Raw genomic sequence first — 18,555 nt, 5'->3', positions numbered from 1 at the left:
GCTGGGGATAATTAATGCTTTTTACAAAGTCTATGTTATGCTCTAACGCTTTTTTCAAAGTCTATGTTATGCTCATGATACAAGAAGCTTTCTATCTTTATTACATCACCTAGGTCACAAAGAGCACAAAGATTGTATTGTACCAAGTCTTTCTTGATGGGAGAATCTATAATACAAAAGCCTATTGGAGGGGGGACCGGCTCCACATAAATCCGTTCCTCAGTTATTGTCAAGTTCTCTATGTAAATTCTCTCTCTTGTAAAAGTATTGTTCATTCCAAGTTAATTAAGTATTAAGGTTAAGTTACTACTACTAAATAAGTTCACCCTCTATGTTCTCAAAGTAGTCTCACAAGAATGCTTTCTCTAATTCTCCTAATTTCGCTATTCTCAAAGTTCATAGGCCATTTCCATTACAAAAGAGGAATTGGGTATCGCAGAAACTTGACGGAGCTCTGTGAAGTGTACCTCTTCCTCGTCAAGGTTCTCAGCATCCAACAATTGTTGCATGGCATTGCTCTTCACATTGCAAAGGACAAGGACTCTCTCTCTCTCTCTCTCTCTCTCTCTCTCTCTCTCTCTCTCTCTCTCTCTCTCTCTCTCTCTCTCTCTCTCTCTCTTTGATACATGCCTCTCTCATGCATGTCCATATTCAAATTCAAAAACAGCCATCATAACATCCCTCTCAACATGCACTACATACATGCCTTCATGTACTTTTCATATCATATGTCAAATTCAATTAAAACTCTCTCTCTCTCTCTCTCTCTCTCTCTCTCTCTCTCTCTCTCTCTTAGCAGCAAGCTAACGTGGACACCATTTTTCGGAGTTCTCCTCGTAAAACAATTACTATTTTGATAAATCGGGAATATTGTAACTCCTATTTTCTTGGTAATCTTTGTAATTAATGAGCCGGGGCTACAAGCTTCCAGATTGTATCAGCCAGTCAATTCTTAGCTTTGGTAGAACTCTAGATTATTAGTTTTGATCACTCAAAACCTTGGCTAAGGTATAAAAGCCAATTTTTGTAAGATTTTTACACGTTTTGGATAAGAAATACACAGCGTGAGCTAACGACACTCACTCCTCTCCTTCTCGTGCTTCCTACTCCCTCCCCGGTTGTCACATTGCGATTGCGTTTGTTGCATTGCAACCGCAGGTAAGAGCTCTACGCATTGATGTAAGCCATTCACAATATTTCGTAGCTTTTGGCATTGCCGACCCGCGGCCTAATTTCATCATAACTAGGAATTTACACTTTTAAATCAAAAACTAAGCATAGGTGGGGTATTGGGGCATCATTGTTAAGCATTTAGATGCATTTTGGGTCGAAAATGACTAGGTCAAAAATCTACTGCTATTAATAATTCCAATTTTGGAACTTGACGTAAAGTGGGGTTTGAGGCCATAGGCATGTATGCTTAGGTCTTATAAACTTGTCCTAGAAGTTTAGTTAAGTTTGGATGTCATTTGATGATGTAACGGATGTGATTTGCTTGCCGATGAGCGATTGGCTTTTGGTGATTTCAGTCACTTCAGTGTAGCTTGAGTTAGATGCAAGTTGTTAGTTGTTTTCCAAGAGATTGACAACCTCTTGTAGCCTCTATGCACTAGTCGAGTGAGCTTTGTCCTATGGTTTGACAAATTAATCGTGATTCTCGCTAATACTGCAATAAGATAGGATGGTGAGGTTAGACATGCAACCCACATTTGGCACCATTGTCGGGGATCGAAGAGACCTAAACTAGGAAAAAACACGAGCGTCTTGTGAAGTTGTCCTTTAACACTAGGTTGGTAATGGGACACTTTTATGTCCTGGGACACTTTTATGTCCTGTTAAGTGACCATTTTCCTTGAATTATGTCAAGAGTTTCAAAATGGATTTTGAGGTGCTATCTATCTAGAAAGTTGTCTCATGAGCTGAAAAAAACTTGACATTTTTTTGGAATATCAATTCCATCTTTAACCTTGTCCTTGCACAACATTTCACAACCTAAACTGTGCGAAAAAACGGGTCCTGTTTTGGCTTTTTTCAACTTTTGCAACTATACTACTCTAGAATTCATTTTTGTGAGGTCTATAATGCTAGAGAACTATCTTTAGTAGTCCTCAACATGTCCTGATGCTTCTAGGGAGAAATAAATATTAAAGTTGTAAGTTATGACCAAATTACAAAAATTGTCAAATCCTGTTTTTTAGCCAATTTTAGCCCTTCTATGATTTTTTTGGTGGATTTCATGATATCCAAATGCATTTTTTATTTTCTATGTCGCATATTGTAACATAAAGCTAATATTACTTGAGTTTTGGGGCACCTAATACCCTATTTTGCATAGTATACAACGATGGTTGATTTTTTCAATTATAGAAGAAAACTAAACATTCTAGTATATCAAGTATAGCTTTTTCAATATTGTTAGTTTCTTGTGACAACTACATGCATTTTGTAGGTAGTAACCATATCTAGTCATAAGGATCAAATTTCGCTAGATATTGAATAGTTTCTATGGGATTCTACAACTCATAATGTTGAACCCAGTTTTTTCATGTTTGCTGTATTTAGCACTTCATCTTTGTCCTTAAGATTCCCCTTGGTAAGAGATGTATTATTCTTTTGACATGCTCCATGGCTCCTTATGAACACAAAGGACAATAGGGAACTAAGAAAACATGCATATATTATTTGTATTGAGCGTGGCTATAGAAACTTTGATGATAGGTTTGCAGAATGGTAAAAATTCAACTTTTTTGTACCTATTTATTTTGGAAAAACAAAAAATAGTGAGTGAGAAGCAATCATATGTTCTGATCACCAACCCATTGAAGTTAACTAGGGAATTTATCTCAAGTCCTACAAAAATTCCTAATCTTATTTTTATGCAACAAAACGTAAGAAATTACTGTTTTGATGAAAATGCACTGGTCCATCAACTTTGGAGGCTTGGTGTGACCAAAAGATGAGAAATTTTACAAGTTTCTAATTTTTTCCATGTGTAGTAGGCCTTGAACTATAACCTCATGAAAGGATTTTACAAAATGAGTGGATCTACTATGGTTTTGGAGGTTTTTTTCAAAACCCTGAAAGGACACTTTTATGTCCTGTTAGGTTACCAACCTAGTGTTAACTTCCTCTAGATTTGCCTAGAGTTCAAAACTTTCGTTTAGGAACCGCATAGCTTAAGATTGTCATCTTTTGCTGTGTAGAGGTAGCTTGGAAGTAATCGTACTTGTTGAGTACCTTTAGGACTGTAGGATTGTAGATTTAGATTAGGATTTGGAGAATGATTGGGAGAGGAGACAAGTCTTAAGATCAAGACTCTGAAAAACATAAAAAATACAAGAAAACGAGTGTTTGTGGACACTTTCCACAACCCCATTGCATGAGAAACTAGGAGTAGGGTAAGTAGGATCCGAGGTGGATTTCAGAACATTGCTCTCTCTGAAAGAATCAAGTGTGATTTGTTATGTAAAGTTTTAGAATTTCAGGTCTACGGCTAGATATAGCTTGAAAAGACTCGAATTCACTCAATCCAACTGGAGAGTAAGCCTAAGAGTTGTCCGAACCAGTGGGTAAGTTCAAAGACACTTCGAGGTAAAAATTTCCAGAAGTTGACCAAAACTCAGATTATTTACTTTTTCTTGATATTTTAGGTCAAATTAAGTTTTAACCCAATTTATAGGCTTTAAAAACATCATAAAAAGACTGTCTTTGAGAAAATTGCAAAAAAGTGTTCATTTCAAGCCTCAAGTTAATAATCGCGATTATTAATTTTTTGCTCTAAATTGGCCAAGGTTCATACCATTGACTCATTGCATGTGTACAAACAACTTTTGTAAAGGCCCAAAAGATTTGGATCACTAAACTGGCAAAAAAACTGGATAAAAACTAAAGTTTGTACTGACTTTTTGAATCTTGCTTGTAAATTGGAGAAAAATTTATCCAAACTTGTTGAAAATTGATCCATAGGCTTATATTGATGTGATAAACATGTGTATATGCTCAGTTGATCAAAAAGATGAAAAAAGTTACCAGTTTGTAAATAATCGTGATTATTTACATTTGTCCCAATTTTCAACTATTTTGACCAAGTCAGCATACCACTAGTTTTACCATGTTGTAATAAGCCCACAAACCAAATTTGGTAAGATTTGAATCACTGGATTGAAAATTGTGACTAAAATTGCAAAGTTAGTTTGCGGACAGATAATTAATGACCATTTGACCAAAAATTGTCCAAACTTGATGAAAATTGGCTAGTGACCTTAAGTTAAGGTGCTTAACATATCTGTGTCAAAGTTGGGACAAAAATTTGCAAAAAATTTTCAGGAGTAAATAATCGCGATTATTTACATCTCCTTCATAACTTGGTGATTTTGCAAATTTGAGTATACCACAAGGTCAAGCACATCAAGTAGACTCCACAAATCAATTTTGGTGAATTTTGGACCACAAAAGTGAGACTTAAGCCAGATCCTTGAAATCAAAGTCCGCGGACACGGAACAGTGGGTAAACTTGATCAAATTTTGTCCAAACTTGTTGAAACTTGATTAAGGACTTTAACAAGTTGTATACTTGCCAAACCTATCAAAAAAGTGCAAAAAATTGACAAAAGTAAATAATTGTGATTATTTACTTCTGCTATCCAGAGACTTTAATTTTGAATTTTGGGCTTATACAATGTTAGACCATATAAGGCCACATGGTAATTTTGGGTTCAATCGGATCAAAATTGGTACAGATACACTCAGTTTATAGGTTGCAGATTAGACCTTTGATTCTGCTAAAGCCGAATTTGAAAGTCAAATTTTGACTTCCATAGCACGATTTGAAGTGATACACAGAGACCAATCACGAGAGTTCTCAAGAGCTCTATTGTCCTTATAGAAATAAAGCTAATTTGATTAATTTTGTATAGGAATCAGGTTGCAGTTGGGGAAGCAGTGGCTTGAAAGAAAGTTGCAATTGAATAGAGTGGAAATTGACGATAAGTCAATCCAAGGTGAGTACTCTATCCAAGGCTTCATAAGTCTACATGAACCTTAGATCTGGTCGTGTACTAGGAAATCAAGGCCTATTCGAAGAAACCACCAGTAGAGTATGCACTAAAGAAAGCATGAATCAAGGCAATTCCTTGCACACAATTCCTGAAGAAGTCTCAGACACTTTTTTAGATTCATCATCCGAAATGTCTTTTTACTCAACTCACTCAAAAATCGGAACAACAATGCGCTATAAGCATATACTCTCTTTTTACAAGACTAACCATCATGGAGCCCAGGTTTACTTGGACCCTAATCAGGAGTATGCTATTCGCATTGACGACCATGGTATTGAGTTCAAAGAAGAGGTTAGGACAAACAAACAAGGAAAAATGTACATGGATCAAAACAGAACTCATTATGTACAAGTCGAAAATCCTGATGTGGTAGAAAAAAGGGGGTTAGAAGTAAACATTATAATCCCAGATATGTCAGCAAAAGAAGGACCACTAGCTTTGGAATTCGAGGGATACGATCAAGTAGACTTAAAGCCTTTGAAACGGCTTAGTACGGATAATCCTAGGATCTGAGTCTATTGTTGGGAAGATAGAAACATAAAAGATTTTTTGTGGACTTCTCATGCTAGACCAGGACAATTAACAGCCATGAAGATCATCTATATCTTCAAGATAAAAGATAAGGGATCTGCGGATCTACCAACTTACCTGTTTAGGGATTGTTATAACAACAACTTTGTTATGATGACTTTTGAGGAGGTAGAACAAACCAAATACCAGGGGAATTCCATACAGGATTGGATATTGGGTCAAGGACAGAAACCACTCCAAGTGACGAACATCGTGAGAGATCATCTGAGAGTAATGTGAAGAAACCAGAAACCACCTCATCACATAGAAAACCGGGTGACACTAAGGCCAGTCTAGGGCTACATGAGTCACTATTCCAACAGAATGGTTTGAAGGACTCGGAACAGGATCAACTCCCAGAAGACCTGGAGTTGAACCAAATAGACGTGTCAGACCAGCTGATTTTCAAAAATGGGTCAGAAAATACAATGGATCAGGGGATCTATATGACCACTTAGCAAGCTTTAAGCAAGTGCTAAGAGCAGAGTGTATATTCAATTTCCATACTCAATTCGAGGGGTTTGGAATGACATTAGAAGGAAAATCTTTGACATGGTTCCAAAAAATTTCACCAAGGTCAATCATGGACTTGAACACATTACCTCAAGGATTTGTAGCTGCTTGTTCCAAAACAGGGATTAAACATAATATGGTAGCTCAAATCTACATCTTTAAACAGAAACATGGTTTGTCTGTTAGGGATTGTGCAACTCGAATGAAACAATACATTGCCAGATGCCCAGAGATGGAGATACCTACAAAAGAACAACTTTTATCTTTGTTTCTGGAGGGACTACTAAACAAACAACTTCATGCTATACTCTATAGTAAAAACAATACAACCCTAGAAGTGTGTGTGTCTGATGCTATTGACCTAGGAGATAGTTGAGAGCTCTTCAATGAAGAAGATGTCCCTAAGGATAACCAAAGTGAGAAAACAACATCCACAAAACCAGCACAAGTGGGAACGGCTGATGCGGCACCACTTTCAGCCATAGAAGATATGCTAAAAAGGATGAACGACATGATGAACAATATGCAAAAAGCGCTGATGAGAGGAACAAGACAAGGGATACCTCCACAGGGACAACCAATTAGGCCAAAAAAATGATGTGCAATCGAGGGTAAATGGACCAACCATGAGACCCACGAGTGCTACTTCAGACCAAAGTATGATGGGAATGTTCAGTATGTGTCCATGAGGCCCTACGGACAACCCATGTACAGATATGAGCCTAGTATGGCCCAAGCTCAAGGACCACCAATGGGTATGGAAAGACCTCAACCTATGATGGGATGACAACCTTTGTATCCAAGATATAATGTGGTGGATGTAAAGTACATGCACTCAGAAGGAGTCATAGATGAACAAGCATTAGTGCCTGTTACTCCCTATGCAGAGCCTAGTCCATCTACAGTAATGGTAGAGGGAGATTGATATAGTCCACATCCACCACCAATGGAAGAAACCATGACTTATGCTCTACCAGAGCTCGCACCAATGTATTATGTAGCTAATCAAGGTGTCAGACCTCCCATGGGAAGACCCATGATGAAGCCCAGAACATGAAACTATCATAACTGTGGTGCTGATGACCATTGCAAGAACGAATGTCCAGAGCCTGACAAAAACCTCAAACCAATTTAAGCCTATTGCATACAATGTTGCAACAAGGGAGGACACTTTCTGAAAGATTGTCCTAAAAATCCTTTGAACAAGGGAAAAACTGTTGTAAACGTAGTCCAAGTGATGCCTAGTAGCTCATCAGAGAGCGAACCATATTGTTCCAATCAAGGTAATCACTAGAGCCCAGGTAAAGAAAAAGAAACACAACTCCTCTGATGATTTGGAGAACACGAAAGTTTCTTCTCAAAGAATCAAAAGGAGCAGAAGCAAAAGATATGAGATGTGAAAACAAAAACAACAGGTTGAAACAAAGAGAAAGCAAAAATGCTAGCCTAGGACAAGTTGAAAGAAACCGGTAGTGAATTCAAGGAAACAACCGCGAAATCTAGAGGATCCATTCTGGTTGATAAAATTTTTGAGCCTATTAATGCTGCCTTGGAAGCTTACCAAGCAGGACTTAAAGCAGGCCAAAACATGAAAAACAAATGGAAAAACTATCCATCTCCAACCATGGAAGCAGCGAAGCTGGATGCTTACCAAAACTTGGTAAGAATCACGCAAGAAATGTTGGATAAACAAAAACCCAAGCTTGAAAGTATTGCAAAATCGGAAGAGCTTGCGGTATAAGAAACGAAAGCAAAATCCTATGTGGTGCAAGAACCCCACCTTGAAACGAATGAACCAGAGCTTTTAGTGCCGGACAACGAAGATGCCTTAGACGGAATTCCATTCGTAGATGAAGACTGGACAGGACACTTATGGGAAAGGGTAAGAGAGATCATGATGGGATCCGAACTTTAAAATCGGCTCCTATAGAGGAAGTCTGGTTGGATAACCTACCATCTGACATGAACATGGATTTATAATCCTTGTACTGGGATTGCGGATCGGAGGCTTCATGAATATCTAAACCATTGACATTAAAAACATTACCTTCTTACTTGGGAGATAACGAAGATGAATCCATCATTTGCAAGACCACTCAACTAAAAAGAGCCAAATAGACCTTAAAAGTAGACAACATTCATTCAATCATGTCTACATCTATCCAATGCACTTTCACTTTGGGAGAATTGTTGAAACTCAAGCCATACTTATGCAACGATTTACAGAAAACCCTAGAGAAGGTGGGGACAACGGGGTTAATCTCTAAGAATTTGGAAAATTTGAAAAATGAAATGGAAAACAAAGAGATTAGATCAATTCCTATGAACAAGATCGGAGAATATTATGAAGGGGAGGAAGGAAACACTACCCTCTCAGTGAATATAATGACATTGAAACCATGGCAATACTGGATAGTGGCGCTGGCATAGCCATAGCCACTAAAGCACTATGGGAATCCTGGGGACAGCCAGCCATTAGACAAACGCGAATGAAATTGCAGTTGGCTGACGGACACATTGAGAGACCACTAGGGCTACTTGAAAAAGTGATAGTCAATTGCTGTGGAATTGAATATCAACACACATTTTCCATAGTAGACTTTGGGAAAAAAACTCAATTATGAAATCATATTGGGAAGACCTTTCATGCAACAGGTACAGCTTATACAAGATTGGGGAAACAACTATCTGTATTTGAAGTAGGTGGGATCTATAACAAGAGTCAATCTAAAAGATCACGCTTATAGAGATGTCTTGAAAACACCCATCCAAGAGTTTGATTTAGTCTCTTTGGCTGAAACTAAACTCCCATCCTGGTTAAACAAAGACACTCCTATTTGGATGTGCGGAGCTTCAGAAAATGGAAGCTTAACACGAGAGGAATGTATCCTAGAAAGGGACTATACAGACAAAACCTACATACCTGAACCCTTTCCAGAGCATTTATTCGAACCATTTTAGTGGACTCAAATTTTAGCGACAATGGATGTATGTGTGAATATGTCTATGCCTACTCAATTTTGCAATGAGGATGGCTACGACATAATTCCTATCCAAATGATGTCAGTCCTTAACATTGAAAACAAAGATGAGGAACCCAAGGACTTGATGAAAGCTCAAAAAGTATTTTTGGACCTCTATTACGATGCAATTGATGAGCTAGAGGAACACTTAGCTACCTCATAAGATTCGGGGTCAGAAAAAGAGCATAGGAGAGCTCAGATACTCTTAAAGGGAGGGGAGGAAAAGTCTTTTGACTTTCCAAACCAAAAATCAAGAAGACAAAAATGGTATAGAAGAAAGAGAGACACCAATATCGTGAAAACACGATCTATGCTATCAGTCTCCATTAAAACACAATTCTTGATGCAGGTAGATGCTAATGATTGTGTCAAGGACAAAATAACTGGCAGATATTCTTCAAACAGAAACTCAAAAATGTCTCAGACATCGAGAAAAGCAAGGAAGGGTACTCAGGATAAAAAACCACTCATGACCAGAGTTGAGCGGAAAAAGAAATATCAAGAGTTGAAAAAAGCTCTAAAGGAGATATACACAACCGAAATGGAAACCATGCAAGAGGATGGTAAGGATGTAATGCATGTTCCATCCCATTACAAAAAGTATACTCTCCAAGGTCGGAAAATCATAATTGAACAACCTGTTAGGGAACTATGAAAACAAGGCGAGTCTTACGAAGGACCTGAAAACGCTAAAAGGGTAGACTTGGCTGAACCAAGAGAAGAGCCTAGACCGGCTTACATTGCAAATGACCTAATAGAAGAAGAAGAAAAGCTTTTGCTGAGCTTGTTAAAGGAATACCGGGATATCTTCGCTTCGTCTTACATGGATCTCAAGGGTGTTGATCCAAAAATCTATCAACACACTATACCCATGAGAGATGATGTGAAACCAAGTAGACAGAGACCATACACTTATAATGAAACATTTGCCAGGAAGATCAAAGAAGAGATTGAAAAACTAAAGGAAGCTGAATTCATTTATGAAATTGAACACACAGATTGGGTGTCTCCAATTGTGGTAGTACATAAGAAGAATGGGAAATTACGAGTGTGTATTAATCTCAAAAAGGTGAATGCAGCTACCATTAGAGACAACTTTCCTCTTTCAATAACTGAGCATGTTTTAGAACGAGTGGCAAGAAAAGAAGCTTATAGATTCTTAGATGGATTTTCGAGATACAATCAACTTTTGGTTGACCCAAAAGATCAGCATAAAACTGCTTTTGCAATAGACTGGAGTATATTTGCCTATTGGGTTATGCCGTTTGGGTTAACTAATGCTCCAGCCACATTTCAGAGATTGATGAGCCATGCTTTCAAAGAGTATCTTCAAAAATTCTTAGAAGTATACATAGATGATCTATGCGTACATTCGTCAATCCAAGCTGATCATTTTGAACACCTCAAAAAGGTATTCAAGAAATGTAGACTTTACAGGATTTGCTTAAACCCTGAAAAGTGCACATTCATGGAAAGACAAGGAAAAATTCTTGGACATATCGTGTCTAAAAATGGCATAGCTATCAATATTGAGAAGATTCATGTCATTGCTGATTTGCCTAGACCAACAACAATCAAGGGGGTACAAGCCTTCATGGGACATTTTGGATATTACCGACGGTTCTTCTACATGTACGCTATAATTGCAAAACCCATGTATAGTTTGATTACTCACTTTGAATGGACCGAGGCATGTGAAGAATCCTTCATGAATCTTAAGCAAGCTCTCACCTTAGCTCCAATATTAAAAGCACCATATTGGGATACGGTATTCCATGTACATGTAGATGCTTCAAACTTTGCTATTGGTTGTATACTAGTCTAACCAGGAGATGTGAAATTTGATTTTCCTATTTCTTATGCTAGCCGACAATTGAACATGACAGTAAATAATTACACCACCACTGAAAGAGAAGGACTAGGAATGATCTACGCCGTTAAAAAGTATATACATTACCTATTAGCCAACAAGTTTGTGTTCTTTGTGTACCACCAAGCCTTGTTATATTTGGTCAACAAGCCATGCAACACAGGGAGAATAGTGAGATGGTTCATCATTCTTCTCAAATTTGATTTCACTGTGGTTGTAAAAAAAGGCACTACACATCAACGAGCAGATCATTTGTCAAGGATTGTTTCAGGGGAATCACCTAAAGGGGTAGATTATGATCTACCAGATGCCTATTTGTTCTCTCTAATAATGATACCTAGATGGTCGGAAAACATTGTGTCATTGATGACAATAGCTCAAGTGGATTCACAAATACCACTTCCTATCACAATTGATTTAATCAAGCAATCGGCTATGTATCAATTATTAGCTGGAAGGCTATATAAAAGAAATCGAGATGAGATATTGCTTTTATGCATTGACCCTGAAGAAAAGGAACAATACCTAAGTCAAGCACATGTTACCATAGTAGGACTTCACTTTGCGGAAGATCAAACTATGCAAAAAATCTTAAGACTTGGAGTATTTTGGCCGACTATGAGGAGAGATGTTAGATCTTCTGTAAAAGATTTCCCTCAATGTCAAAAACAACCACCCATTCCTCATGTAACATTGTTTCAAATGTCACATGTTCCTAGTGGAGTAATTATCTGGTTACTTACTTATCAAGCCGAACATTTCCTGAGGATATGAGTAAACACCATCAAAGAGCAATTGAAACTGAAGCAAGAGACTATGCTCTTATTGGGAACCAATTGTATCGGAGAGGTAAAGATCAACATTTGCGTCTTTGTGCAAATGAAAACGAGTATATTCCGATTATAGAACAAGCACATGCTGGATTAGCTGGAGGTCGCTTTTCTAGTGAGACCACCACAAGAGAAATCTTGATGGCAGGCATATGGTGGCCAACACTTTTTGCAGATGCCAAAGAATATGTTTGAAGGTGTGATGCTTGTCAATGAGCAAAAATGCCAACAGGAGTAGACAGTATGTCCTTAAGTCCAATGATGGGGGCTAGAGACTTTCCAAAATGGGGTATAGATTTTGTTGGACCGATACAACCACCTGCTTATGGAACCCAAGCTCAATATATCATCGTAGCTACGGACTAATTGACCAAGTGGACCGAGGCTAATTGGACCGAGGCTAAAGCGACTCAAAAGAATGATGCCAAAACCACTAGCATTCTTATATGAATATGTATTCACGATAATTGGACTGCCAATAGAGATTGTCAGTGATGGCGGAACTCATTTCCTCAATGAGGTAATAGAGTATTTACTTAATGAGTTTATGGTCATTCATAACAAATTAGCTCCCTATCACCCACAAGCAAACGGACAAGCTGAGCATACGAATAAAATTCTTAGCTCGGTACTGACCAAAGTGGTTAGTTCAGGAAGGACAAACTGGGAAATGAATCTCCATGTTGCTCTATGGGCATATCGAGTTTCATTCAAAACAACTCTAAATGCTACACCCTTTAACCTTGTTTATGGTCTTGATGCCATATTGCCAATAGAATTTCTATTGCCGACATTAAGGGTAGCACAGAATCTTAAATAGACTGGACATGAATTGTCAGAAAGACTTGAAGATTTGGAAAAGCTAGACGAGCAAAGGCTAACTACTGTAGCTCATATCTATGCACAAAAGCAGAAACAAAATCAATTTTTTGATTCCCACTTAATCACAAATATTTTCAAGAAAGGGGACTTAGTTCTAATCTATTCACTTAAGCAACACATTCCCAAGTTTAAGAAAAAGGGAAACGGACCATTTATCATTGAAGGTGTATCTCCAAGTGGAGCAGTAAAATTTTTCACCCTAGATGGTGAACCAATGGCTAATTGGATTAGTGGATGTCGTTTAAAGAAATACAATTTTCCACTAACCAATGAATTGCTAGAGAGAATGCATACAGCCAAACAAAGGAAGATCAAGCGGTAGTAGGTTATTGATGAAGCCCAAGAGAATCTAAACTTCGGGTGCTCAAGCATAAAGCTGCTCTCAAGAATCAACAGATACTGATTCCCATCAACACTTTGGAACTAAACGATCGACAATGGGAATTACCTAAAGAAGCAGTTTAATAGATGACGACTGGTTAGATGGAATGGATCTGCGCATCAAAGTACAGCTCAACAATCATAGCACCAATGCTTTGGTAGACACGGGAGCTAGAGTGAATGCAGTAAGTTATTCCACATACAAGAAGGCAACAAGTCAAGCATTGACAACAGGAATAACGACAATCAAAGGATGCAACAAAAATCCAACTCCAACATTGGGAGTAGTCAACTTGAACGTGGTAGTACATGGATGTTCATGTCCACATCAGTTTGTATGCTTGCCAGATGAACACATAAATGAGACGATGATTCTTGGCATTCCCTGGATGTATACATACAAAGCAGTACCATATTGGGATACGAATCAGCTAAAGCTATCACCTAAAGGAGGGAAACTCATTGTTCCAGTTGCACCAAGCAAGGAGGAATGGAAAAGAAGCAATCAATAGACCAATCCACGAAGCCAATCTTCTACATCCCCTAAAAAATCAAATGCTACAGGTAGCATACAAGGAGTCAGGTAGATTTGGGTACCAAAAGCACAACTTAAGGATAAACCAATTCAGATATGGGTGCCTAAAACTTCACCGAAGAAACATAAGACGGTTCCAAGGATTCGAACACAGAATCGAGCATCTACGAGCAAGGAACCTAACATGAAAAGGTTTTGGAAGAAAAAGGAGCACTTATCTTCTCCACAGACCGCGAAACCAATCAAGCAGTGGCGAGTTAACTCTCAACAGACTTCACCACATCATGCGACACCAAGCCGACCAAGCTACCAATGGAGAGAAAAATCTTGACAACAGTCTACCAACAGCTCAAGCAATCAGCGTGCTAAAACACCCTAATGGTACAATCAAACAGAGAGCACAAAATCTACAAGATTTTCTCTTTGGAAGACATCAGCAACAAACCTCAACATCGAAAACCCTTGAGTTATTTACTCAAGACCCAGCTCTTGCACAACATATTCGTTTGAATTGCATTGATTTTCATATCATGGTAGAGCCAATCATGGCTATGCATAGACACAATTGTTCAACCCATGCACGCAGTTGTCCCGGAGTACGCCATCTAGGAGGGGTGGAAGGGCACTAAGTACTAAGTAATTAAGGGCAATGTTTGAAGAGGGAGGAAAAAGTTCCATGTTAACAAGTGATTTTTTGCAAAATTACCTAAAAATTCCCTTATAATTCATCAACAAGGGAAAAATCATTGATAATATCTTCTCGATGAGTGTAAATAGTGTATATACTATTAGAAAATCATTAAAAATAGTTCTTTTTTGGGTATTTTTCATCATTTTTGTTGATAAGGAGGCTTAAAAATGGAGAAATCCAACAAAAAACAATAAATCTGTGTTTTTCAAGTGATTCTCTTAATTATTTGATTTTTATTTTACTTTTTTAAAGAATTTTGTTATTTTCTTTGATTTTTTCAAATAAACGAGTCAAAATTAATAATAAATAGCAAGAAAGCTCAGATGGAAAAATTGAAGACACGATGGTGATAAGAAGGACAAGACGGACAAGCACAAAAATTTTCAATGAAATCAAAAGACGAAAGCGGGAAGCCTAAATTAGGCGGCCAGGCCTACTTTTGCAAAAATTTTTGCAGAATGAGCTACACGAATCCGATCAGAGAAATTTTTGAGTCTAACATAGATTTCACGGCCTAGTAGGACTAATGAGGGAATCTGGGGAAATTTGGTTCGGGAAGTCCAGGTATAGATATCCATGGTAGGCTAAAACCACCTCATTTCCACTTGGAGCCTTTGTAAAGAGAGATTTCGGCCTCTTTCGCGCGACATTTCCGGAGCCCACAGTTGACCTTTTCAATGTCGTCTCACACGAGACATGAGGGGTAAGTTCTTTACTCGATAATGATCCATTTTGTACGGTCAGTAGCTAGTCTAAAGCCTTAGAAAAAACCCTAGAAACCGAGCAGTGCACGAAGACCTACGACCTAAAACTGACCCTAGCGGCCTGCCAACTTGACCAAATCGGATGGGATTTGAACCATAGCATACCCTAACATAATAGAACCTTTCTATACCATCAGATGACCATTCGGCTAGGGTCAAGGGATCCCCAATAGAAAAGTTAGGTTTTTGGCAATTGCCAAAATTTCGATCTGACTCCACAAATGGCTTGCTAATGAGGTCCATATACAATGTATATGATTGGTTTGATGAAATCCATCAAGCAAAGCCATCGAAAAGCAGAAAACGGCTCAAAGGTTACAAAGCGTCAAATTCGACATACGAGGCCAACAAATGAGCCAGAATTGGACAGGTAGCTTCACGACTATGTTACGGACAAGTACCAAGCCTCAAAGTTGACCGAACAACCCAACAGACAGAGTAATCACAAAAAATGGTGTTTTGAGAGTCAACATAGCACAAAGTGATGCCGGCATGATCAAACTTGACCAAATTCAATTTAAGACTTGTATTAGGTGTATGAAACATGTTTAGGTCAAAATTTGTGAGTTTTACAAATTTTTTGTCACTGAAGTAAATAATTCCCGGGGGATTCACTCTATACACAAAATGGGATGCCACCTGGGAGCGGACAACTTTGATAAAACCCCTATATACGACTCATATTAGGAAATATGACCCCCCTTTCTACGCTTATACAACAATCAATGAAGAAAACTAGCATACCCCTATCTTACATATAAAATTTAGGTCTCACATGATCTAACTGAGTAAAACTAGTTAAAGAGTGTGTAGCATAGTGAGTGACAACATATAAGGAACCTCTTCTATTGATAACTAGATGTACTCTCAATGTATCTTAGTTTGACTTTCAAACTATGTGCCCGATCATCCTGCACTCTTGCTACTCGTCCAATGTGACCCATTCAAAGTTGGTGTAAATGAACCCTTGACCTGCTCCAAATCAGCCCTTATCTATGAGCGGCTTGATACAAATTTGATGTGTGGCTTGATAGAAAAACTTGCCCAAAATTCATTAAAGTTCTAGTGCACACAGGTGTGACCAATCCTTACAAGTAATCAATGTGGGTAAGCCCCCCCCACCCCACCCCATAGATATGATACCCCCTTCCTTATTTTTAGCTTGGGAGATAAATTATTGGGGCCTATCCCTAACTCATACGCTTATGTGACTTGTAAACAAAAACCCCTCCCCTGCACTTACATGGTGCGGTAAGTTTTCCATGGTGAATCCGCCGAGAAATAATCGCGATTATTTACTTTTGCATCATTTTTTCTTGGAAATTGTCAAATCACCTCACCTATCATGTATGCACACCTATTACATGCCAAAGATCAAGTAGCTTGTAAAATTGTCAAAAAACGTAAAGAAGTCTTTGCAAGCCAAAATCTAGGTTATGAACAACTTTTCTTGATCCAAATCACCTCATATCTCATACCCAAGGTCTATACCATGCCTAGAACCAATTTGTGCCAAAGAATGTCAATTTTGGAAGAAAAATTAATAATCGCGATTATTTACTTTTTGATCAAAATTGGGGAATTTTGATATTTGGCCATCATACATCCAAAGTACATGTTGTGATAGGCCCACTAGCCAACTTTGAATCAATTTGGATTTCAAAATCTCAATTTTTCTTTATATCTACTGTTTCAGAGACCTAAAGCCAAAATCTGGTACCATTTTCAACCTGTGTATCCAAATGAGCCCATATTTCACTCAGAGCATGTATTTGGCATATACTTCAAGCCTATAAAGACAAGTTTGCAAAAAGTTGAAAATTTTTCTCAGCTGTAAATAATTGCGATTATTTACTTTGGTTGCAAATTTTTGTTTTGACTGTACAATTTTGTTCCTTGCATGATTTTATGCAACTTTGCTTATTCAATATTTGATTTGAAGCAATTTGGACAAGATTATCAGCATTTCAGTCTAAAAGGACATTCCAGAGAAAAATCCAACAAATCTGCTAACTTTGCACTCTATTCATTGAATAGGAACAATGCAAGCCGCGGAGAAGGCCAAGAAGAAGCTAAACCAAAAAGAGAAACTACAAGAACTGCCTGCGTATCAACTGGACCCCGAGTCAGTCAAGGCGGCAAAAGCATCCTATCTTTCTAAAGAACAGTTGGAAGAACACCACACCACGGTCTTCACTGGCAGATTCAAGAGTGAAGAAGGGCATCAGGTGGAGTTGCAGCTCCTGCCTAAAGAGGTCTATGATGTAGCTGCAAAGCCTGAAACCAAAGAGGCTAACCACGGGTTGGGGCTCAGACATTTCTACGAACAAGAGCCTTGCGGAGTGGACTTTCAGAAAGCTTACGAGCTTTTGTCCACAATCAAAGAAGATGGAACCGCCAGATATAAGACACCCAAGGGAACAAGGTCGAGATAGTAATTACAAAAGAAATAGTGACAGAGGAACTCAAACTACCAGCTGAAGGAATGACCATGCGGGCAAGAGACAGGAAAACCGCGGGCACATTTACAAAGGAAGCAGTCGCGGCTACATTCGCCAATCTCATCCACAAACAGGTGGAAGAGCCAGCCCATCTGTACCATCAACGCTTCCATTTCCTGGCAAAAAGGCCACCAAGGTACACGACACCAAATCACGCCATGGCCACCACCTTTACTAAAGTTTTGAGTCAACAACCGCGAGCACATTTACAAAGGAAGTAGTCGCGGCTACATTCGCCAATCTCATCCACAAACAGGTGGAAGAGCCAGCCCATCTGTACCATCAACGCTTCCATTTCCTGGCAAAAAGGCCACCAAGGTACACGACACCAAATCACGCCATGGCCACCACCTTTACTCAAGTTTTGGAGTCAACAACAAAGCAGCATGTGGACCACGTGCAGTATGTCTTGGCAACCTTGAAGGCCACCAAGAAGGAGGGTAAAATAACATACTTGGGTGCGCCAGAAGTGTTGACAAGAATAGCTTATCATGCCATTGGCATGGTTGATAACCTACCACCTGCCCCTGATCACAATACATGGATCTTGGCAACACAACCCTCTCCAAGACCTACAAGATCAGGTAAAAGATCTTTTAAATCAGGTGATGCATCAGATGATAGCTCACCAGAGCGACACAATAGCGAGAGCTTTGACAATGAAGAAAAGATACCTAGGAGGGAAGAGATGAAGAGGAAAGCTATGGCTGCCCACCAAGAGGAGCCAGCTCAAAAACAAGCACGTTTCGAAAGAGGAAAACAAGCTTACCAGCGCAGTAGGCAAGCACAAGGAAAGGACCCAAAAAAGTGGGTACCCACAAGATGAAAGGACCTCGAACAAAGCATCAAAGAAGAAAAGAGGTAGATGATCCAAAAGATTATTTAGAAAGAATGTACCAAGAGGCCAAAGCCCTAAAGTTGAAAGAGGTAGAAGAAGC

General features: G+C 38.7%; 1 pseudogene; it reads right to left on the bottom strand.

The window, feature by feature from the left end:
- The window catches only part of LOC147454996 (uncharacterized), a 33,389-nt pseudogene extending 15,659 nt beyond the window's left edge, over window positions 1–17,730 (bottom strand).
- Window positions 17,731–18,555: the final 825 nt, after the last annotated feature.

This window comes from Adiantum capillus-veneris, chromosome 7 (assembly GCF_014529385.1).
Source record: "Adiantum capillus-veneris isolate H3 chromosome 7, ASM1452938v2, whole genome shotgun sequence".
Taxonomy (NCBI): domain Eukaryota; kingdom Viridiplantae; phylum Streptophyta; class Polypodiopsida; order Polypodiales; family Pteridaceae; genus Adiantum; species Adiantum capillus-veneris.
This window is presented reverse-complemented; position numbering and strand designations above follow the sequence as displayed.